At 43.1% G+C, this 24954-nt stretch overlaps 1 long non-coding RNA gene across 1 annotated transcript; it reads left to right on the top strand.

The window, feature by feature from the left end:
- Nucleotides 1–304: 304 nt before the first annotated feature.
- On the top strand, nucleotides 305–24936 carry LOC148756107 (uncharacterized). The gene is made up of 3 exons (XR_016018309.1): nucleotides 305–476; nucleotides 22198–22275; nucleotides 23898–24936. It is a non-coding gene; the product is annotated as an uncharacterized LOC148756107 (long non-coding RNA).
- The last annotated feature ends 18 nt before the right edge of the window (nucleotides 24937–24954 follow it).

Here is a 24954-nt window from a genome sequence, read left to right as displayed (position 1 = left end):
TAGCTATGCATAGAATGTCTCCTACTATTTTTTCTTGGTAACTGTCGTGCACTTACAGTCTGGTAAATTCAATGGGGCTTTGACCTTACTGGGATAACCGATGAACCCTTCAATAAGTGAAAAGTTTTTCATAATGTATCTTAGTCACATTTTTAAGATAAAAGGTGGATCATCTGCAGCTTTAAGTCAAAAGGTAGAAAAAGGGGCATCTGAATTATAATGTTCTAGGTTCAGTATTCTGCAGTTTGTACCATTCTCTAAATGCATGAAACTAATAAAAAATTCTCTTTGTGTTTAACAAAGCCGACATCAGTTTGAACTCTTAGCTCAGAGAATATCCAAACCTGTTTGAAGGGAACTTGGCAAACCTCTGTATCTACCCTGCAGGTACTACGTCTTCGAAGACGAGGTGGAACGTGCTTTCGTACCTGCTTTACTTCAGTATCTCTTCAGGAACTGTGGAAAAGAAGAAAAAGGTAAGGAGAATCTTCCTGTGTGTACAGTCTGCTGAGAGGTGGGGAAAAGCTTATCTGTTATCTGAAAACGAGGCATAGAAAGGAATTGGTGTGAAAAATCATGGTTTTTTTTGTGGTATCAGTAAGTATTCAGTGCTGATTTTTTTGCATGTGGCTGTCCAGTGTTAATAGTGCCGTTTATGTGAGTTCAGTCATGGGCTCCTTTATGCTCTATGATCTGTCTTTGGTTTTATGCCAATGCCACGCTGTTTTTGCTACTATACTTCGTGGTCTAGTGATCTGGAACACTGGAAATAAAAATCTGATTATGTCTACCGTATCCCAGGTCACCCACGTCACCCGAGGCACAGTGCCTACTGATACAGTCTCCCAACAGTGCCTCTAATTAGCTTCACCTCTTTGGGAGAGTTGGGTCTGCATAGGTCTTATCCCCTCTGACAGACTTGGATGTGTTCTGCTTTTCTGGCATAGTATTGATGTGGTTGTTTCAAATAGATTACTATGCAGTTATTACAAAGTTATGGAAAACTTTCTATAGCACTAGATTCTTTCTGTGCTCAGATTTCAGGGTTCGGTCCCTAGTCGGGCTCTGCATCTGATATCCGGGGTTCAAGACTGGTTGGGTCCAGCTTCAAGTCTGGGCCCATGTGTGTGGGATATGTACAGCTCTGGCTCCAAGGTTTGACGTCTGTGACCTAGTATCCGTGGTCCGGCATCACATGTGAGGCTCTGGCGGTTGGTGTCCAGCATCCGTGGTGTCTAGCTTGTGTTCTGGCTTTGAGACTGGCTCAAATTGGGGTCCGGTTCTACTCTGCGACATCCGATCGATGTCCCGGGGTCTGTTGTCCAGCGTTGGAAAAATGGTTAGGTACCCAGTACAGATTCGGGAACACAGGATGTGTGTCCCGAATCTAGCATTGGCAGCAGGTGTCTGTCAAACTATGATCGTTTACCATGATTCAATGTCAAAAGGAATCCCCAAATTGGGGTTGTGGTGAAGATGGAAATTGTATTCAGTGCAAATAGCTCTATTGTGATACAGCATTGCTGTGAGAATAGCATAGCTGTGGAGCGGCTCAGTAGTGTTACAGCTCAATTATGGATCATCGGAGCCCTAAGTAGAAGAGACCCTGAGGTGAGTTCCCTCTCTGGCTAAACACTTCTGCTCTACGTTCCTCCATGACCTCCGGCGTTGTCTGGTCCTGTCTGCTTTGCCCCTGAGAGACATCGTTCATGTGCAGTGCACTGTGGGAGGCAGGCGGTTTCCTGCCAGACTCTCCCTGAAGTGTGGTTTGTGTAAAAACCGTGTGTGAAAATGGCTGCTGGGCTACCTTTTTAACAATTTGAGGCGTTAGCCGGCCTTGACACTTAAGGAGATGTCTTCTTTCTCAGAGCTTACGTCTGTGTTCTTTTTGCATGTGAGGGGCACGGGTAAATGAAACATGGCTGCCAGAGTCTCCTGAGAGCAATTAGGCAACAGAAACATAGCTGTCAGAATCTCGGGACAGCAGAGTTTCATGCTAGAAACTTGTCCTCTGAAATATCCCAAGAGCACTTCCGTGTGAAAAATATGGCCACCAAAATCTCCCGAGAGCACTTTCGCTTGTAAAATATGGCGCCGAACTCTCGCGATAAATATGGCCGCCGAGATGTCCCGACAGCACTTTCACGGGAAAATATGGCGCCGAAATCTCGCGATAAATATGGCCGCCGAGATTTCCCGACAGCACTTTCGCGGGAAAACATGGCGCCGAAATCTCGCGATAAATATGGCCGCCGAGATTTCCCGACAGTACTTTCGTGGGAAAATATGGTGCCGAAATCTCGCGATAAATATGGCCGCCGAGATTTCCCGACAGCACTTTCGTGGGAAATATGGCGCCGAAATCTCGCGATAAATATGGCCGCCGAGATTTCCCGACAGCACTTTCGTGGGAAATATGGCGCCGAAATCTCGCGATAAATATGGCCACCGAGATTTCCCGACAGCACTTTCGTGGGAAAATATGGCGCCGAAATCTCGCGATAAATATGGCCGCCGAGATTTCCCGACAGTACTTTCGTGAGAAAATATGGCGCCGAAATCTCGCGATAAATATGGCCGCCGAGATTTCCTGACACCACTTTCGCGGGAAAATATGGCGCCGAAACCTCGCGATAAATATGGCTGCTGAGATTTCCCGACAGCACTTCCGCATTAAAATATGGCTGCCGAAATCTCGCCACAAACACAGCCGCCGGTATCTCCCAACAGCACTTACGCGTGAAAAATATGGCCGCCAAAATCGCGCAAGAGCAGAGGTTCGCGCGTGAAACATGGCCACTGGAGTCACGGGAGAACAGCAGTTTGCACAATAAACATGGTCGTGGGAATCTCATGAGAGCAGAGGGTTACACCAGAGCTGGGGCCGCTAGAGAATCAGAAGAGAGGCCTCTGCCGTGACAGACGCCATGATGCCTTTCGTGTCCTGCAGTGGTATCTTCTGTGAGGGAACTGGTTTTTTCACTGTATCTATCCTGGACGCTCTCCGGCTGGGACACGACGTGGGATTTCCTTCTGTACCTGCTTTACCTCTCTGTCTCCCCGGGAGGCACGAACGAGAGCCAAAGGTAAGGAGACTATGCCGACTCTGCGGTTCGCGGGAGGTGTGTTGGCCAGTGTTGGCCACTAGAGGGCCCAGCACTGAAAAGACATAGTAATGAAAATTGTTGGGTTTTATTTGCGGCGTAAAATAGCGTTCAGTGCTGTTGTTTTGCATACAGCTGTCCCATATTCCCAGTGTCGTTTCTGCTGCTTCAAATTTGGCTGGATTCTGCTCCACTGATCTCCGTGTTTGATTTTATGCCAATACCACCCTGTTTTGGTTAATATAGGTGGTTTTTGGAATAGTAATATGGAAAACTGGAATTAGAAATCTTGCTGTCTCCCAAAGCCCAGATCATCCACGTTACCCAAGGCGCTAATACGGTCTCCCCACAGTGACTCTTACGCCAAGAGCAGTTAGCTTCACCTCTTTTGGAGAACTGGGTCTGCGTAGGGCTTGTGCTGTGTAATAAACTGGGATGTCTTTTCCACTATTTCGGTGTGGTGTTGACATGGTTGTTTAGAATTATTACTTTCCAGTGATTTCAAAACCATAGCCATTCTACTGTGTGTGAAAGGGGTATCGTATTGTGATTTCAATTTTCATTTACACGAGTAATAATGTTTAACATCTGTTTGAGTGTGTTTTTGCCCATTGGTGTTTTCTATGGGGAAGGGTGTGTTCAAGTCTATTGTCAGCCATAAAAAAATAAACTGATAAATACCCTAACTACAGAGATGAACTTTTGTGGTATAAGTGCCTGAAAATTAGTTCAGTTTTGTTTTACTGTCATGTAACTGTTGGGCATTAAGCTTTTGGTTGCTGAGGCAACAACTTTAAACCATCCATCTAAAATATACTTGCGCAGGTACACAGTCACAGAGAGAGCCAGGCTGCCTCACCCATAAACTTCCCCTTTAAAAAAGCCCAAGTTGACCTAAATTTCTGCCTGCTAGAGTGACCCAATAAAGAGTGAATCTCTGAAACCCAAGGTACGCCCAACATCTGCCCCTATAAAGGCAGAAACGCAGGTCTGCACGTGCACTCCCTCTATACCCAGGACCTTACCGTGTGGCCCGGGACAGTCAGACCTTCCACGGGCTGTAAATTATAAACCTTGTTTTTTCCCCCCCTCAAAGTTTCCTGATAGTTGTTGCTGAGGTCATTCTTAAAATCATAATAATAACAAGGGCGGGTCCAGCCACATTGGTTCGGGTCAGGGAAATATCTACAGCGGCTCACGACAAGTGACAAGGACCCCAGGCATCCATAGGCAATAGCATCGTGACAGACCAGCTCAGACCAACGCAAAGCAACCTTGACAGAACGCTAAATGACGGCCAGATAGAAAAGGCCACCGATAGAATGCTTCTCTTTATATGGATTTATATAGATGTCCAGATTAAGTACACTCCTAAAAATACAAAGTAGAATAATGGTAGCTAGGGGATAGGGGAAGGAATGGAGTCACTGTGAATGGCGACAGGGTTTCATTTTGGAGTGATGATAATGTTCTGGAATTTCACAGTGGTGATATTTGCACAACTGTGTGAATACCGGGGTCCCTAGATCCGTGTTTTCTCACTTTCCGTGGTCAAGTTTGGTCCAAAATTATTACATGGAAAATTCCACTAAAAAAATTTTAAGTTTTAAAATGCACAGTGTTCTGAGAAGCATGATGACATCCAGTGACATTACGTACTTTTTCACCCAGGATGTAAATCATGCCTTTCTCCAGTGTACACACGCTATATATTTTCCCTGCATATTAGTGACCTGGGTTATCAGGTGGACTGCAGCGGTACTGCAGTGCTTTTGTTCCAGTGACCCTCGTTTTGCTTAATTATGGCTCCAAAGTACAAGAATAGTGATGCTGGCAATTCTGACACACCAAAGAAAAGCCATAAAGTTCTTCCTTTAAGTGAATATATAGGTATGGTTCGGTACTATCTGAGGTTTCAGGCATCCATTGGGGGTCTGTAAATGTATCATCCATAATTAAAGGGGAACGATTATGCTGAAAATGACACAATGATACACTTTAAAATGATGAATTTTATGGAATATAGATATTATACTTCACTAAGTCTCCTAAAAAGAGAGCAATTTTCTAACCTCAAAAATTTTGATTAATTTGATAGTTTTTTAACAGTCATCTCATCAAGATTTACAACATTTCCATTGCCCTGGGAGACAATCTTTTAAATGCCAGGCTTAATAGAAACTAGCTGGAGTCTCATTGTATCTTCTGCATTCAATCTACATCTTGTACTTGTGGAAATGACTAAAGGAAATATGGACACGCCCAAGTATGTAATTGAAAAAGGACAGGTAGTTTAATATGCTTATCCAGTGACTGTGGATATTGCTCTTAGACACTAAAAACTGAACAAGGGATAATTTAGTTGCACAATCTCATATCATACAGATGTTGACCTTAAACAAAAATTCAACTAGATATTCCTTCAACAACCAAAAAAAAAAAAAGGTTTATTTGGGAGAAAAGGGAGAATTCACACCCAGGACATGCAGCCATGCAGAGCCGTGCTGCCAATCCCCAGCAGAAAAGGGGAGATTCTTTTCTAGGAGTTTGGAGAGCTGTGATAACCAAGGGGCTCTTCCTGTAGGGCTTTGTCATCCGTGTAGCAGTGAGAGCTCCCCCTACAGGCCCTCCCCATTCCAGTCTTGGGCGAGGGTCTGTATTTTTTTTACACAGGCAAACTTTTTTTGCTGTATTATATTACAATCCATTGGTCTAACTTGCACTTTAAATCGTTGTTTCGTGCATGATTTTGTAACATCATGCACCGGTTATTTCAAAAAACTATGGGTTCGATGACCTATGCAAATCTCACGAATGTTAACACATTTCATTTTACATCAGATCATATTCATCACTATCATCAGTCTTAAGTACTTGGAAGCTCTGACATTCACAGTGGCAGATACAACTTTTCCAAAATTCTATTTTTCATTTGAAGCTGTTTTATATAGCCAAGAAATGCTGTTATTTATTTTGCATGAATTTTGTTTCATGCAAAGTTGAGCTTCCAAATCTAATGATCACACAAGTGCTCTTTCTGGAGACAATTTAAATACAAATTGTGGAATATTTGTTACATAGATATAAGACAGGTAATCAAAAGTTGAGATCAAATAAAATTATTTTTTAATACTCCATTAAGGACATTCTGAAGTGAAATGTCACATTTCTTAAAACTGTGAATGTGGTCATGAAGAATAATAACATAGCTACTAATTAATCAACTCTAGTACCATTTGCTTGATGCATAATGAGTGGCAGTACTTTTACCGACTATAGCTTTTGCAAATCCAGGGAAATAATGCAAATAATCGCTGCAAATCCAACAAATGTCTTAAATTTGGGATTATCAGTGATAACTGTAAAATTCTCTCAACTTTTCTGTCTGTGTGAAATTTTTCATAACAACACATTGGGGGAGAAATATAGTAGACAGCAGGAAAGATGTGGACTATGATCTATTGTTTGCCAACTCCTGGTGAATTACGCTAGGCAAATACATCACTGTCTCGTTCTTACAGCGTTACGGTGAGCCGTGACAAGTAGTAGGTCAAAACACTTTTTATTGTTCTTCAAAGTGGTCTCGGTTATTTTCATTCCTTTGGTCTTGCATGCACATGTTACACTCTGATTACCCACTTCCACATATACCACCCTTTATGTATATTGTGGTTTGTCTGTTAGGATGTATCTCCATGTGCCAAGCACGGTGTCTTCATTCTCCAATAACTACCCTCTCCCCTTCCTCTTTGCTAAAAGATGAGTATGGCTTTACTTATTGGTTGTTGATAAATGTACGACACCTCCCCATTTGTGATTCACTGGATGAAGGTTGATGTCTTCATTGATTCATTCAACACTTGACAAATATTTCTCGAATGCCAGGTATGAGCCTGCCACGATTATTAGGCACAGAAGATACATCGGTAACTAATGTTCCTTGTGATAAATTCATCGAGGCAGGGGAACACATAATAAATAATGTAAATATTGATTTTTTTAAAGGTAACAAGTACTATGGAAAAAAATAGAAAAAACCAACTAGAGGGGATTGGCAGTGCCAGTGGTGTAGCTGCAATTTTAAATAAAGCAGTGCCTTAGTTTCCTAGGCCTGCTGTAACAACTACCAGAGTGTGGGCTTAAAAAACAAATGTATTGTGTCACAGTTCTGGAGGCTATATGCCCAAAATCAGGGTGTTGGTAGCATTGGTTCCTTCTGAGGGCTGTGAGCGAAGGATGTGTTATAGGCCTGTCTCCTTCACTTGTACACCTGTCTTCTATCTGTGTCTTCACATCATCTTTACTCTATGTGTGTCTGTGTCCACATTTCCCCTTTTTAAAAAAAAATAAGGACAACAGAGGTATCGGACTGGTGATCTAAAGACCTCACTTTAACTTCATGACTTCTGTAAAGACCTTTTCTCCAAAAAAGGCCGCATTCTGGTCCTGGGGGATATAACTTCAAAGCATGAGTTTTGGGAGGACACAATTCAATGCTTAACAGACAGTCAGGATAGAATTCATTTATTTATAAGTTGATACACACTAAATCTAATCTTTTTCCATAGGACTGTGTGATTGAGTGAACTTTGTCACTAAACATATCTAAACTGTAATTGCTGATGGACGTAACCAAAAGCGGTTGGTCTTTCAAACTGTTTGAAGCCCAAAATCTGTGGAATCTCTATTCCCTTGCCATCCATCTCTTAAATTCATCTCATTCTTGGAGTAACTTGCCAACTGCAACCAATACTGTTTTTATACACCATTACTTTGATTTTACTTGATTCCTGTACAGCTGCTGAGACACTAGCAACATAGTTAGTTTGGAACTCGGCTAAGGACAAAGTTAACTAAATCAATTTCTTTCATTTCCTGCCATGTAACAGGAAAGCCAGTGCCATGGGTTTCATCGGTGTATGCTTAATGAAGGGATGAATGTTAAGATACATTGACCCCCCATGTGCCTATAGCTTTGGACACTGTGATGCTGGGGGTTTTTAATTCGTCAGGGCTTTCCCATTCCTCTTAGTAAATTGCCAAGATCCTTAGCCAGATGTGGAAGCAGCAAGGAGTTTCATAAAATAGTGCAGCCTCTGGATTATGGAGCCAAAGTGATCTGGGTGTGAACCCTGGCCCCTCTATTTCTTATTGTGCAACCTGGCACAGGTCACTTTGAGCTTATGAAGTGGACGTTAATACATATGAACAGCTTTACCGTGAAATTTAAATGAGATGGTGCGTGTAACTCACGTGCCACATGATGTTTGAAACATAATTACTTTCTTCCCTTCAAATTCTAATTTCAATTTAGTAGCCATTGCATTTTAAGTTATTACATCATCAACACAATGACAGAGGGAGACGGGACAGTATTCGAGGGAGCTCTGAGTGGTTTTTCAGAGAGAATTATTATTCTCCCAAGAGAGTAACGATGGTAGGGCATATTTACTTTTTCAGTTAGAATAGCTGATTTTATAAGATGCTATGCCATGTGCCAGGCATTATAGTATTGAGACCAGACACACACTAGCCAGTTATTTTTTAATTGAAGCTTCGCCATTACTAGCTATGTGAATTTGGGCAAATTACTTAAAAATTCCAAACTCTAGTTCCCTTAACTAGAGGGGGGAGAATATTATGTTCCTCGTACGGTTATAGATAGAAATAACGCTGTAAAGGGCTCAGCAGACGGGGTACCTCATAGTCAGGTGTCTGTAGTTTTTAAAATAAGCAATGGTAAGTACAACTTGTTATGAGCATTCACTTGGAGCTAAAGATTTGTTTCCCACAAATCCCTGTTTTTCTGAGTATTTCTTAAAATCAGCTTTAGTGAGGGTACAATTTACAGAGAGCAAACTGGGTCCATTTAAAGTGTTAGCAAATGAATAGTCATGGAACCACCACCATCAACAGACAGATCGCTCCCAGTGGTTCCATGGTGGTCCTGTTTGCAGTCCGTTGCTCTCCCACCCCCAGCCGCAGACAACCAGGGACTTGTCTGTTGCCATTAGACATCATCTGTTTTAGAATGGCATATACGGGAGTCACAGAGTGTGTACTCTTGTGTGTCTGACTTCTACTTAGAATGCTTTTCACATTTAACCAAGCAGTTGAGTGGACATTAGTTTGTTATATTTTATTGCTGAGTAGAATTCCATTATATGGCTATACCCCGATTTGTTTATCCAGTCACGTGTTGTGAATTATTATACGTGACATCTGTTCTTTACATGTACGTAGGGTTTCAATTCGATAAATGGACTTGATGAATCATATAACTGTACGTTTAGCATTTTAAAGACATGCCAAACTGTTTTCCATAGATGCTGCACTATTTCATAATCACAGCAGCCAAGGATGAGGTTTCTATTCGCTCCAGTACTCAGCAATTATTACACTTTTTATCTTAGTTCTGTTACTGGCTGTGAAGTACTAGCTCCTTATCTTTTCATTTGCATTTCCGTAGTGACTAATGAATGCTGAGCCTCTTTACATGGGTTTCATGGACAGTCAGTCCTATGTATTCTTTTAAGTGAAGCATCTGGTAACATATTTTTATTGTGGGTTTTTTTTTTTGTTTTTTTTTTTGGTTTGTCTTACTACATAACTTATGAGTTATAAGGGAGACATTTTATACTTCTCACTGTACAGACCATCCTCGTTTCATTACATTTATCTAAGTGTCTCATGTTTTTGTATTACCCAGAAAGCCCAACTCATGGTGGAAGTAAGGTTCGGTGGATTAGGAAAAGGCCTGACCTGAAGCCCAGAATGACTGCTGCTTTTACTGTGACCAAAGCAACTGGGAAACCAGGGGCTCACAAGGCGGTGGATCAGCCCAGGAATGTTAACAGTGTAAGGGGAGGTGTTTCCAAAATGCCAGTATTTCCAAAAGCCACACCTATTACTTGTGCCAAGTAAGGCCAACTCTGAGACATGCTGACCTCTCACACTTGGGGCTCAGTGCTAGTCCTGTAACCGCAACACAGCAACTTTCAGCAGGAGGCTGCCTTGGGTCTGGGTCAGATTTTGCTTCCAGAAAAGCATCTTGGGTGCCAGTGGGCCCAGAGGGGCTGGTGCTGAGTCTGCACATGCAGTGGCTGAATGAACTCAACCAAGGATTGGCACACACACAAGCCACCACCAAACACTGATGACCACAGAACAGCAGCAGGGTTGTGCCACATGGCTCTTGAGACCTTAGTCTCTGTGAATTAAATCCCATACTCAGGGAGAGAAGGACTAGAATCCAGGCCTTCTGACAACCAGAATAGCCAGGAGTGTCATTGGAACTCATGGGAACTCATGTGTGTTATATGTGAGAGAGAACAAGCTCCTGGTGTGGGGGGGCCTGGTTGGGCCCAAAGTCCAACCCCTCCTCTGATCACCAGCCTACTCTCTTGTCAGTCACGGGGGGGAAAAAACATTTTTAGTTACTTAGCCCAGAGTGGCTCCTTTTCTAATCGTCACTTCTTCATGCGAGACTGCAGGAGTTCTGAGAGAGGGAACTCCAGCATTAGGCCTCTGGAATGGGTTTCATTAAGAGTTATGATGATGACACTTAGAACTCACATGAGTGAACATATTAAAAATAATGGTAAAACTTCTTTAAATAAAGTTGTACTTGAGGCTTATTGCTATTAGACAAGACTAATATTTATACTCATATTTTTCCATCTATTGAGCAGATAGTTTACTGGATAGTGGAATTGGAATAGAAAGATACTGAGAAAATTGTCTGCATACATTATTCTTATTGCTCAACTGGTAACTTAAACTTTGAGTCTAATCTCCTTCCTGGCATCATCTCAGAAAAACGTGGTCAGAGCAGGAAAAAATGCTTACAGACCCAGTTATGCAGAAACGCTACAGCTAGGAGTATACTCTGAGGAACTGATATTAAATGTGTGGACAGTGTTAGAATATTCATTGCAGAGAAATAGTTGAAGTCAACCTAGATTTAACGGGAGGAAGTCTATAAAGACGACATATACGTGAGATGGCATATACGCAACCATTTACAATCACGTGTACACCGAATATTTATGCAGTGGGAAATAATCTTGATGTATGTGAAATTTCTTAAAAATGTAGTAACGGTCTTGGTTAAATTTCAAGGAACACAACACCTACCAAGACTAAATCACAAACAAATAGAAAATCTGAATAGACCTGTAACAAATAAGGAGATTGAATCCGTAATCAAAAATCAAATAGAGTAGTGCATACAGAAAGGGCTTTGGGAAATGGGGAGAGGTCTACAAACATAAGCTTTTATTGCAGAACACTTAGCAGAATTGTGTCTATAGGTTTACCCACATTACTTAATGTCTGAATGACTAAATAAGTCTTTTCAACACATGATTGGTAGAAAAGGGAATGGTGAAGATGCTGAGGAGTCACCTTCCCAATGTCACAGGGGCTCCTGTGCCGGTTCATGCTCTTCTAAGTTTGCGGCACTTCAGTGTGTGAGCAACTTGGGGAAATAGGAATTTGATTTTTAAATGACCCGAATACCTCCTTCTCCATAGTAGACACACAAACGGTCAACAGGCACTAAAATGTTACAGATCATTAGCCATGATGGAAATACAAATTAAAACCACAATGTGAAACCCCTCCACGTGAAACAGAATGGCTATAATTGAGAAAAATGAAACAAATGGCAGCAACAATGTGGAGAAATTAGAACACTTAAATATTCCTTCTGAAAATGTTAAATGGTGGCCTGAGTGCACTACAGTTGGGAATTTCTAACCCATAAAAAAATTCCCCTGTGGTGCAACAAGTCCACTTCTAGAAGTAGACCCCCCAAAATTGAAAACAGGTGTTCAAACAAACACTGATACATGAATCCACGGCAGCGCTGTTCACAACAGCAGAGGCCTAAACAATCCAATGTCCATCTTAATCATCAGTGAAACCTAAGTAAATAATTGTGCAGCTACTCCAGGATTCTTTAGATTAATATAATTATGAACATATTAATAATTTCTAGAAACGTATATCCCCATAGCACACACAAAGACTTTTAATGTACCAGATGGCATGTTTACTAATATACCAATGTATTTAGTTCCTCTACAATAAATACCAAAAAGTTGATAAATCTGTCTTCAGTAATCAGTGTTTCATTATTTTCTCCTATTTGGAAGTAGTCTACACATTAAATACATATCCATCATTAATTTAGATAACAAAACTGTTAAGTTTCAAATTACCAAATACACGTAGAACACCCTTTCAATGCTTATGTAGAATATAATTATCGCTGAAAAGTTTACATAAATATCTTTTATTTTCATTGTATCTATCTTACATACTAGTTAAAAATTAGCGATGTCAAAATCACTTATTACCGAAGCTATTTTCTTGACACATTTTGTAACACAGATAACAAACTTATTTTTAGAAACCCAGTTAAAATATATATATTTTACGTTACTGACTTGCACAGATACGACTATGTGATAAATACAAACTAAAACCAGCTTTAATATAAAATATTTCACCACGTCATCTGATCCTGAAAAGCATTTGGGTCAGTTTGTATTTTATTTCTTAATTTATGTAAGCATTTAATTTCTTCAAACCGATCAAATATTACACTAGTAACACCATCCACAGATACAAAACATCTTACCACACACAAACTGGTTTCACACAGGGATCACAAATTAACAGAATTAGTAATAACTTTAGAGAACGCACAAGATGGTTCACCAAGAAAACAGCTGGTTGTCACAAGAGCTCTGTAACACAATTTCAGTGTAGAAGTTTTTACCATTCCAGGATCCATTGTCTGTACAAGGACAGTGAGGACTAAATAGTGAGACAACCAACCAGCCTCCTTACAGCTCCGGCCAGGAAGCCAGAGGCCCCTCCACACAGAGTGCAGAGGAAGCAGCCCTCCCAGAGCCAAAGGGTCACCCCCAAAGACAGTCAGAGAAAGTACAGACCTTCGTCACCCAGGAGGTCAGAATGGAGGTGTGGACAGGGTGTCTCCGGTCTCCCACAAAATGGGAGGCACCTCCAGCCCCAATCCCACTAAATCGTGGTTTCCGGGAGGTGCTACTAGACTGGGATCTGTCCAGCTCTAACGGGTGAGGAAGGCTGGGGAGACAGATGCCCCTTATGGGCAGAGGCCCCTCAGGACACACTCCCCTGGGAGCTGGCACAGCCAGGCAGAGGCGCACTGGGAACCCCAGCTTATCTCACTGGACACCAGGTGCAACGGAGTAAGTGCACCTGGCCGATGGTGGGGACGCCGGTCTGGACAGAACCGCTTAACTCCCCAGCCTGTGGGGCCGGCTCCAACGACAGGCTTACGGGAGCCTGTGCCTGTGTTCCGTCCCCGTGGTAGTGACTTCTTAGGACAAACGACATGCAAGACACAGATATAAGAAAAAACGAACACCTCTGGGAGGAAAGAATATAGAGTCTCTAGGTGCAAGAAGTTAGCTGCACAAGTATTTTTTTCTGATGATCTAAATTCAGAAAAGAGACAAAAGCCTCGCACCCCTTCTAACTTCTACCCAACCCCACAGACAGAGACCAGGAATTATGATACATGCGCACCTAGAATTCACATCACCGTGAAATTTCCAAATACAGCGAGGAGAAATCAGGTAAATATGACATTTAGACAAGGGTGGGAGTGGACTCTTAGATTTCAGATGTAAAAATGGGAGATTTACAGGTAATTCAGGAAAAGCTGAACACACGTGGCAGGTACATTTGGTGAGGCTCCTGCATGGACTCTTCCTGTCTACTGCTAAGGGGATTGTGCTCAGGGTTTATTTGTGCTTCACAGTCTTTAAGGAGGCAGGAAAAGGGGAGTCAGGCTGGAAGAGGGAGGCTTGTATTGTTAAAAATGCCCCTTTTGCAATTTATTTTCCTCGGCTCGGCTCTCTGGCCTCAGACAGTTGTGGGCTGTGTTTACATTTCTGATCTGCTCGGCAGAGGACCTGGGGGAGATGCTGAGACTCTAATTTGTATCAGACTGAAAAAGCCGCCTCAATTTTGGTCAAGTTCCTGATCAGTTATTACATTCCTTAAAACTTGTTCCAACATACCAATTCTCGTAATATTAGATCGAAATACAGTTTTTAAAAATTTGCACATCTCTTGATTTTCCCTTCTGCTTTTTTTAAACCTAATGTTGACATTAGCATTTTTAAGACCCAACAAGCTGAAGAACTAATTCAAAAGTTAAATCTCCTTGAATTCGTTTGTATTAAACATGTGGTCTTCCTCTTAGGTTCCAATAAAACAGCTGTTTGCCATGAAAATTCTCCAACGCAGTTTCAAAATTTGAAGTTTTTCCAATTCAAAGCAACTGTGGTATGACCATTGATGATAGGATTTTAATAGCTCCTAAAACCAAAAAGCCCTTTTACTAACTTAACCAAGGAAGCCAAAGGCTTTCTGTCCCTGTGGTATTTTCTTTCTTTTTTTTTTTTTAATTAGAGTTTATAGGAGTGACAATTTTCAGTACAGTTACATAGGTTTCAGGTGTACAATTCTGTATTACATCATCTATAAATCACATTGTGTGTTCACCACCCAGAGTCAGTTCTCCTTCCATCACCATATATTTGATCCCCTTTACCCTCATCTACCACCACCCCTCTCCCCTTGGTATTTTCTTTCGATTACAAACGGCACAAGACACAGACACAGAAAAAAATGACCACTTCTGAGAGGAAAGGATCAATAAAGAAAACCTGAGTCGCTACTCCCGAGAAGCCAGCTTCACAAACATTTTTTCTTGCCAATCTCCATGTAGAAAAGAGAAAACGGACACGCAGCACTTCTAAATTCTCCCCAACCCCACAGAAATAGACCAGGGGAAATGACAGGGTGAACAAAAACACCGCTTACCTCTGCCTGCAGATGAGATGTCCTTGAGCTCCCAGCTGCAGAAGTTTCCAGGCGCTGTAATCCAGCCAGTAATTCTCCTCGCAGGCTCCCCAATACTGTGGGGCTTAAAAAAAACTCTTTTGCTCTCATCTTGTGTGTTAGAGGAGATCAGGTCCTTGTATCTATCACCACAGGAAGGCATTCCAGGACGTAGGAACAATGCATCGTGAGCAAAGGAAAGCAGGCCAAGGATTTAATAAAAGACACAAAATATATTCCCAATATGCAGGAGTGCACAAGACCACGAGGAGAGTGACTGCATCGGAACAAAGAAAAGTTAGGATTATATCTGAATGAGGGCGGGAAATATTCAAGGGTGGAGTCACAGGTGATCTGTGGGCGTTTCGAGGGCGTTCCCAGGGCCTGTCTTTGTTGATGCCTCCTTCCCACCCGGAGGAGGGATTCCCTTATAGGAACTGTGAAAGGGGTGGAGAATTTTCCCGCCTGTAATGCTAATACTGTTATAGCCAATTACAATTAGCTGTAGCTGTAGCATTTCATAGGAATTTTTCCCTGCCTGGAATTCTGATAGTGTTATAATCCATCACAATTAGCTGTAGCTGCACTTTCTCTTACGAATGATTGCATTGCATTTCTGTTTTCTTTGTTTCCTCTCACATCTTCCTTCCTTTCTTCCCCCATCTCCCGTGGCCCTGTGCTCTCTCCCTATGGTAAGTTTTTCTAGCTGAGCTAATCATAAAATTAATACAATCAGATTAACGTAAAATAGAATTTTAATATATGCGCATGGGGAATTCACATACGTCTAAAAATTCCAAAGGCAGCGAGGTCAGATTGGGTGCTTGGCAGGTAATTCAGGGAGAGTGGCACACTCTCAGGAGGTAAATTGTTGTTAGGCAACCCAGAAAATAATGGCAATGGGGGAAGGGTGGTCAGCAGGCTCCACTGGGCGTCTTCCCGCCTTATGCTAAGGAGTTTATGCCAAGGGTCCCTCCCTAAACCAGGTCTTTCCATCTGAATCTCTTAGGCAGGAAAGAGGGAGGGTCAAAGGCTGTTTCAGAGTCTTTTGTTCCCTAACAAGGAGCTTAAAGTCAATGTGCACAAAGACAAAACTTTTCATCCTCTAAATTCCCACCTTTGTAACTTTAATACAAGTTTCACAGCCAGAAGTTAAATTGGTAGATTGTTCCATATTTCATTGATCTAATCATTCAATCTGGAGAATAAGTTAGTTTAGTTAAATTGTTGGATCTTATTTCATGAGGCAGTGATGTTGATACAATCCCAAATTTCACCTTTTATTAACTACCCTGCTTAGGTGACTTGCTTAGGTGGAGGAAAGGAACAAACTGTCTTCTACCCTCAAGGTTTCTTCTGGCTGCTCTAATAATCAAACAGACATGAGACAGATTAGCCAAGAGAAAATAAGCCGCTTTAATTCATACACGTGGGAACCCCGCACACAGGAGAGAGTCAGAGACCCCACACACAGGATTGGTAGGGAATTAGAAAGGGAACCTATGTAGCTAAGACATGCCAAGCTAGGAATGAAGTAAGGTCCCTTGGGGGCTTGAAAGTGTCACTGCAGAGGGGTGACAAGAGGAAATGTTTCATAAATATCTTGAAGCTAGTCAGACAGACAGATGTTGACAGACACTAAAGGAGGTCTGACAGGGGCAGAAATAGACAAAGAATGTTGGGTGTGGGGTGCTGAGCTGCTACCAGCCCAAGGTCGCTTGTGTGTGTGACCTGTGGGTTTGGGATCTCTCGGGGTGTCCTTGGCTGCCTCTGCACTGTTTTCCCAGGTCTTCCATATATGCCTTTAGGCCCCCACAAGACTGAAGTTCCCACACCAGGCCAGCACTCTGGACCTGAGAGTGGCCCCAGCCTTGGATGAGACCCCTTATGCCAGGGAAAAGCTGAGGGACTGTACCCCAACCCACAGGACAGGTCCAGCTACCACAGCTGTGCAGGGGGGAGCCTGTTCTAGCAAAGCTGCCCCAGGAGCCTGGTGTTCAGCTCCCCCTGCAGATGCTGCACCTGGAGTGGAGTCCCCAAGGCCCCTTCAGCCCCAGTAAACAGGCCAAACCCTGGGATCCCACCACAGCCTGCCTCCCCTGCCAGGAATGCTAATAGTGTTTTAACCCATTACAATTAGCTGTAGCTGCACCATTTCTTAGGAATAATCTCATCTCCTCTCTTTTCCTTGTTTTGCCTCACATCTTCATTCCTTTCCTCCCCTCTCTCCCTGAGGCACTGTTCTCTCTGCCTAGCTAACTTCTTCTAGCCTAGCTAATCATCAAATGAACAAAATGAAATTAATGACATACATCAAATTTTAATATATGTGCATGAGGAATTCACATACTCGTGAAGATTGGGTGCTTTGCAGGTAATTTAGGAAGAGTGGCACACTCATGGAAGGTAAATTGTTGCAACTCAGAAAATAATGGGATACGGGGGAAGGGTGGTCAGCAGTATCCACTGGGCGTCTTCCCGCCTTATGCTAAGGAGTTTACGCCAAGTTTCCCTTCCTAAACCAGGTTTTTCCATCTGAATCTCTTAGGCAAGAAATGGGGGTGGGGTGGGTCAGAGGTTCTTTCTGAGTCTTGTTTCTTAACAACCAGCTTTAAATCAATGGTCCCAAAGGCAAGTTTTAGTCCTCTTCTTTCCCACCTTTGAAACTTTATGAAAGTTTCACATCTAGAAGTTAAATTGGTAAATTCTTCTGTATTTCATTTATCTAATCACTCAGTCCTAATGATGGAGGAATATTTTCCTGTGATTCCCCAATTAATGTAGATGATGTTGGATCTGCCGGCAGTTTCTGGGTGTAGGCCGGGATCGTGTCTCGGGAGACCCACGAATGGAAACACGGACCCAGGAGAGGTAGAGAGTTTTAAAAAGAGGATAGTTTATTGCAAGCAAAGAGTCAGAGCTCCCGAGCAGGAGGGGGTCCCGAATGGGGGTGGCCCCGTGACGGAGGCAAAAGCCCTTACTTTTATATCTTCCCTTGCCTGTTTGGGGAAGGGGAGCTGTTTGAAGAAGGGAACTGGCACCTTCTAATGCCTTCTAATCTAATTTCTCTACCATGTTTGTGCTGCTTGCCCATCCTAAAGGAATTAGGAAACTAATCCACTCTTATGTATCAGATCTGTTCCGTTTGTCAGGCCAAAAAGAATTTTATGATTAATCTAAAGGCCTTGTTATATTACGTCCTGGAGCGAAGGAGTGATTTCAAAACCTGGAGTTTTAGGATTATGGCTGTCTTTTGTTTATTCCACCAGGGACCTCCCTGTCTACCTAGGGATGCTAGCTAACCTGTATCACTAATAATAAGTTAGTTTATAAAGTAATTGTTGAATCTTATTTTATGATGCAGTGATATAGATCTACTCCCAAATCTCACCTTTTGTTAACTATCTGATTACTTGCTTATGTGAAGGAGAAAGAAACTTTCCTCTACCATCAAGTTCCTTTTGGCTGCTCTGATAATCACATAGACATGAGACAGATTGGCAAGAGAAAATAAGCAGATTTAATACATACATAGGGGACCACCACACACAGGAGAGAGTCAGAGACCCCAGGTACAGGAAAGGTGGGCAGATAGAAATGGTAAATAAGGCATCCGGAGCTAGGGATGAGATAAGGTTCCTTAGGGGCTTCATAGTGTCACTGCAGGGGGGTGTGACAGAGCAGATGTTTCATGACTGTCTTTAACCTAGTCAAAGAGATGCTGACAGAGACCAAAGGAGAAGGTCAGACAGGGACAGAAATAGAAGCACGGTGCAGGGTGTGGGGTGCTGAGCTGCTGCCAGCCCACAGTTGCCGACTGAGTGTGTGGCCTATGGATTTGGGATCTCTTGGGGTGTCCTTGGCTGACTCTGCACTGTTTTCCCAGGTCTTCCTTGTATGCCTTTAGGCCCCCTGCTTCCCCAGCTGTCCCAGGGGGCTGCAGTCTGGACCCTGCAGGACTCTCTGTAGTCTCTCTGAAACATGCCCAGATTGGGACACCCACTAAAGAGGCCTCACCTCTCCCTGTCCTAGAGCTTAACAGATGACCAACCCACTCCCGGAGGTTTGGGCTTGGAATGTCCCGTTCCTGAGCTTAGGAGATCCCTCTGTCCCCATTACATGCTTTAGATAATTACCCTGAAACTTACGCTTGCTTACTAGTCACAGTGCCCTTTGTGCTTGCCGATTACAATCTTTAAGGCCTAGCATTCTTTCCAGTCACTGCTCCTGGGTTGGTGAACACGTTGGAGAGCCACATCGCCAAAGGGAAGCCTCCATGCAGACCTCTGGAACCATCACAGCTTCTGGAGGAATGCCCAGATTTCCCCATAAATACGACAGGCTGGTCTGAGAATGTTAAGGCAGTTTTTGGTGGTGTTAACCTGCTGCCTTCTCAGGCCACTGGTGCTCTGATAATAAATGCTTATTCTGTGACCCAACAACTCCTGTGTCGGTCTATTGGCTGAGCGATGCAGGCAGCACGAGCCCCGGACTCGTTTGCCTCTGGTTTCAGTTTCTGGAGACACACATGGGACAGCCTCGGGGCTCCTCCGGTAAGTCTCGGGGGCTGCCTGGGACTGGGCAGATTCCTTGGTGCAGGACCGACCTCTGCCGAGATATTTTGCTCGTGGAGGTGGGGTTTGTGCCAGGGGACGCCTTTTCTGCACAGTTGGGGTAGAATAAGCGTTGGCTCTGTTTCCTGCCTCTAATTTCTGGTTTGGAAATCGGGGTGGCTGTGGCATGCGCAGCCAGAGGACTTTGCACTCAACATCTGGGGCTCCTCTTTGAAGGCCGTCTGGGGGTCATACTGACCCATTGGTGTCAATAGGTGAGGTTGCAACATCCAGCAAGGCGTAATACCCCCACCAGTAAGGGGCTCCGGTTGCAGGCTTCCTCTGGTCTTGGAAGCACGCCTGTGGTCGGCACTGTGAAAGCCACCATGCTTGGTTTCAGTCTTTGGGCATTGGGTGGCCTTAGGGCCACACTTGGTTTTTGGTATTCGCTCACTGGCCGATTGTCTGATGGTCAACAGACCATGTATATGCATTAAGATGACGTCGCATCCCAATTTGGTGCTTGGCCAGGTTTTGGTTTTGGTATTCAGATCCAAAGTTAGTTTTTCTGGTTTTTGTCTGACTGATTCAGGAAATACTTGGATCTGTGTGTGTGTGTGTGTGTGTGTGTGTGTGTGTGTGTGTGTGTGAGTGTATATCAAGTGTAGCTGTATTTGTTCAAGCTCAAACATGGGATGTAAGGTTTCAATCCCAGCTGGGAGCCCATTGGGTACAATATTAGGACACTGGCAAAAGTACAGCTATAAGCCGTTGACCAAAAAGACATTAATGTTCTATTACAGTGCTGTTTGGCCAATGTATACATTAGATTCTGGAGAATGCTGGTTGCTCGATAGTTCATTAAATTATTATACTATTTTGCAACTGGAATTGTTCTGTTAGAGGTCTGAGAAATAGGGTGAAATTTCTTATGTATGCCTTTATGATAGACTCTGAAAAGAATGGAACTAAACTGATAGTTCAGCAAAAAGGGGACTCCACCCATCTCCTAATCCACTCATGAACAGGAATGCTGAGGCTGAGGTAACTGAAGGAAAAAAAAGACACTTTTAAAACCAAGCGGCAAATTCCCAAGCCAGACCTCCCACTCCTTGTTCCAGCCTCTTTGACATTTTGGGGGTAACTGTAAGATCTTAGGACCCTGTGCAACTGTTAATAATTCTGTTTATGTGTCTAAGATCTGTGATACGTGTGTTTGTATATTTCATATATAATGTTATTGCCTCCGGATGTATTGCCAGTTTATAATTGATTGGCTTAAAAAAGGATTAAGCACTTATAAATTTAAATAATAAAAACTAACTCAAGTACTTTTCATGATCAGGTGATTTAAGAAAATATTTGATACTAAGGCTAGTTTAACTTTTAGTTAAATATGTTTTGTTTAATGTTATTTACATTAAATATGGTATCTTTTGCCTAGGTTTACAAAAATAAATTCATGTTATCTCAGTCACAAAATTTGTCAAAAAATAGTTTGGGTAATACTTACCTTTGAAAACTTCTGGAGTTAAGAACTTATAATATGTTAACAGATAAAACTTTTCAGTAATAATATAGTGTGGATGCTTGGAGGAGGTTTCTCAGCATCTGTTGGTAACTTAAGATTTCAGTTCTGGGCGACCGGCTGGCTCAGTGGTTAGAGCGCAGTGCTCATAGCAACAAGGTCGGTCGCTGGTGTGATTCCCCCGTGGGCCAGTGAGCTGTGTCCTCCACAACTGGATTGACAATTACTTGACTTGTAGCTGGTGGGTCCAGGAAAAAAACACTGTTCCCCAATATTCCCAAATAAAAAACAAAAAAAAAGACCTGAAAAAAAAATATGAATTTTACTAAGTTGTGTTAAATGATAAAAACTATTGAATATCTAGGTATTTCTAAATAACAAAATGCTGCAATATTAATTATTGGATGAATCTGAGTTCACCTACTTTTTGGTTTCTTGTCACAGGAAATCTGAAAACTAACGCTGTCAGTAAATGTGGTTTTTAATTTTCTTTAAAATATAATTTTTAAAAATTGGTAGATATATTGCTAACAAAAACCTATAGTTCTAAAGGTTGCAAAATGTGTTTATGGATTTGCTAATGGAAATATTGGATACTTGCTTTTAGTTGTCAGTAAAAATTAAGGCTCTGAATGTTATAGCTCTTCATTACTATATAAGGAAATGATGTATGTCTTCAAGAAACGCATAGGGTATAAAAACAGCTTTTTGAAGGAAAAGAAAGGAGTTTGTCCTAAGGATCATTATTTCTGAATGAGTGAGAGGAGACAAACCAAGAGGGATTGGGAAACTCATAGAAGGTTTGTGAGGAAAATCTTGAAGACATTTTATATATGGTTAAACTAAATGTGACTTAAATAAATTTAAGTATCAAAAGTAAGCTGGCACAAAATTAGGTAAATTTTCTCTCTCTGCTAAATGGAACAAAGTTTGTTAGACTACTGGTCTGCTAATGATATTCAAGTTTTTTGTCTGAAAAGCAAAAATTATATGTGTCATGAAAATAATTTTCTTTGTATTACTGTCTTAATTAGATCTTAAGTTACTCAGGAAAAATAAATCTAAGAACCGAGTTTTTCTAATAGTTATGCAAACTTCTGTATTTCAGGACTGCTGCAGTTCACGTGTTCTCCTCGGTGTCAGATCCAGACCAATATAAGGAAGCTTGTTTTCCTAACCTGGCGAGGTAATACAATGGTTCTGGTCCACTGTTACATTCCTGATAGAGGCTCGGATCCTAAAAGAAGGACAGGGGATTTGTTTATATGTCTTTAACAACAACGACAGGGAAAAGGAGGAAAGAAAGGAACACTGACACTGTAGATGAGGCCAGAGGCAGGCCACATTTTTGGCTGCAGTTAATAGACAGGCCAAGGCCAGGGCCACCTCAGGGCCACCCTGGCAGCCCCAGAAAGGGAAAGGAGCCTGCTTTGGACGTGGAAGCCCAGGCCACTGGGGTAAGGCGTGCTAGAATCCTGCAAAGCAGCCATGCCCACTGTGCAAACTGAAGGGCACTGGAGGAGGGATCGTCCCCTGTTCTGAAGGGGCAGGGAACAACTCCTTCCTTACGAATGGCTGTAATTGACTGAGGGGCCTCAAGTGCCCAGTGGCTCCTCAGAAGATAGAGCTCATGCTCATCACAGAGGAGGACCTGCGGGTGACCCTTGCCGTGACAGGTAAGCCTGTTAATTCCCTGGTTGATATGGGAGCCATTTACTCTGTCTTGACTGCTCACTCTAGACCCATTTCTTCCTCTAAAATCTGCTTGGTTATAAAGATAAAAACAGCCCCTAGACTTGGGCTCATTTTACTCAACCTGTTCCTTACCAATGGTCTATACCTGAGAGAAAATATAAAATGAACAAATCAGGCTTAAAAAGGGGTCTGGAGGGCCGGCCCGGTGGCTCAGGCGGTTAGAGCTCCGTGCTCCTACTCCAAGCGCTACCGGTTCGATTACCACATGGGCCAGAAGGCTCTCAATCACAAGGTTGCCAGTTCAATTCCTCAAGTCCCTCAATGGATGGTGGGCAGCACCCCCTGCAACTAAGATTGAACACGGCACCTTGAGCTGAGCTGCCGCTGAGCTCCCGGATGGCTCAGTTGGTTGGAGTGCATCCTCTCAACCACAAGGTTGCCGGTTCGATTCCTCGACTCCCGCAAGGGATGGTGGGCTGCGCCCCCTGCAACTAGCAATGGCAACTGGACCTGGAGCTGAGCTGCACCCTCCTCAACTAAGATTGAAAGGACAACAACTTGAAGTTGAACAACACCCTCCACAACTAAGATTGAAAGGACAACAACTTGACTTGGAAAAAAGTCCTGGAAGTTCACACTGTTCCCCAATAAAGTCCTGTTCCCCAATAAAGTCCTGTTCCCCAATAAAGTCCTGTTCCCCAATAAAGTCCTGTTCCCCTTCCCCAATAAAATTTAAAAAAAAAAAAAAAGAGGGGCTCTGGAAAAGTTTTCTGAGAAGACCTCTAGGCCCTGGCTGTAATTGCTGCCATTGCTTTAGGTTGTGACCTCAATTCTGTTATGTCCTGTGTTCACTTGGGAGAGGTTCAGCAGACGCTTAGGAAATATGGGGGACCAGTACCTCCCCCAGGCCAACCCCTCTACATATTGTAGCCCCAGAAAGCCAGGAGGCCAAATACTACTGAAAGCCTGGAAGGGGAGGAGTCTCTAACAGATCAGCTAGCTCAGAAATGAAAGGGACCCTTTGCAGTTTTCCCAAGCCCCACAGCTGTTGTTGAGCTTCAGGGAGTCAGTGGCTGGGTCCACTTCCCTTGAATCAAACCTGTTTCATTTCAGTCTCCACAGGACGCCCCCAGAAGGAAGACTGTCACTCCTGTCCTGTGAGCCGGCTGAAGACCTTAAGCTCCTCTTCAAACAGACAAGTTTGTGTCGTCTGAAACACAGCAGTTTTCATCTCCAGGTGGCCATCTGCCAGGCATGGCCATCATCCCTCCTGAGGATGACAAGCCAGGCCAGTAGCCACTTAATAACCAGAGGACCTTTCCTCTGTAGTCCCCTCCCCGCTAGAACTGAACAGCAAAGAACTCTCTGTTAGCCAGAGGCAAGGACTACGCCCTCTCAGCAGGAAGTAGCCAGAGACCTTGTCACCCGTATCCCTGGATTTAAAAATTGTCTTTATAATATAGTTATTTGTTTCCTCTCTAATCTAACCTTACTGATTTTATAGAAATAAAATGAACATAAGACGGGGGAATTTAAACAGGGCCCGGTTGGGACCCCCACAAAAGAGGCCTCGCCTCTCCCTGCCCTAGAGCTTAACAATTCGTCAACCTACCCCCCTGCGGTTAGGGCTTGGAATGTCCTGTCCCAATTCCTGAGCTTAGGATGTCCCCTGTCCTGGTTCCCTGCTTTAGATAATTACCCTGAAACTTGTGTCCCTGTACTGACTGATCACAGTCTTTATGGCCTAGCATTCCTTCCAGGTTACTGTCATCACTGCTCCTGGTTAGTGACCACATTGGAGAACAACATCGCCAGAAGGAAGGCTCCATACAGACCATCAGGTGGCCTCTGGAGGAACACACAGATTTACCCTTAAATATGCCAGGCTGGTCTGAGAACGTTAGGGCAGTTTTTGGAGGTGCTAACCAGCTGCCTTCTCAGACCACCGGAGCTCTGATCATAAACGCTTATTCTATGACCCAGCTCCTAGTAGGTCTAATGGCTGAGCAGTGCAGGCAGCACGAGCCCGGAACTCGTTTGGCCTCCCTGTGGTCTTTCCATACCCAACCTTTCAGCTCTCAGACCTGGGTTACTTTTGGTCTGGCCCTCCTGGGCTGCCTCTTTTACAAGCAAAATAAACCTTTGGTTTGCACCCCACTGCTCCCAGATA

Source organism: Rhinolophus sinicus, chromosome 13 (assembly GCF_057876585.1).
Source record: "Rhinolophus sinicus isolate RSI-liver-muscle chromosome 13, RSI-T2T, whole genome shotgun sequence".
Lineage (NCBI taxonomy): Eukaryota > Metazoa > Chordata > Mammalia > Chiroptera > Rhinolophidae > Rhinolophus > Rhinolophus sinicus.
The sequence above is the reverse complement of the archived record's forward strand: the minus strand, read 5'-3'. Positions and strand labels throughout refer to the sequence as shown.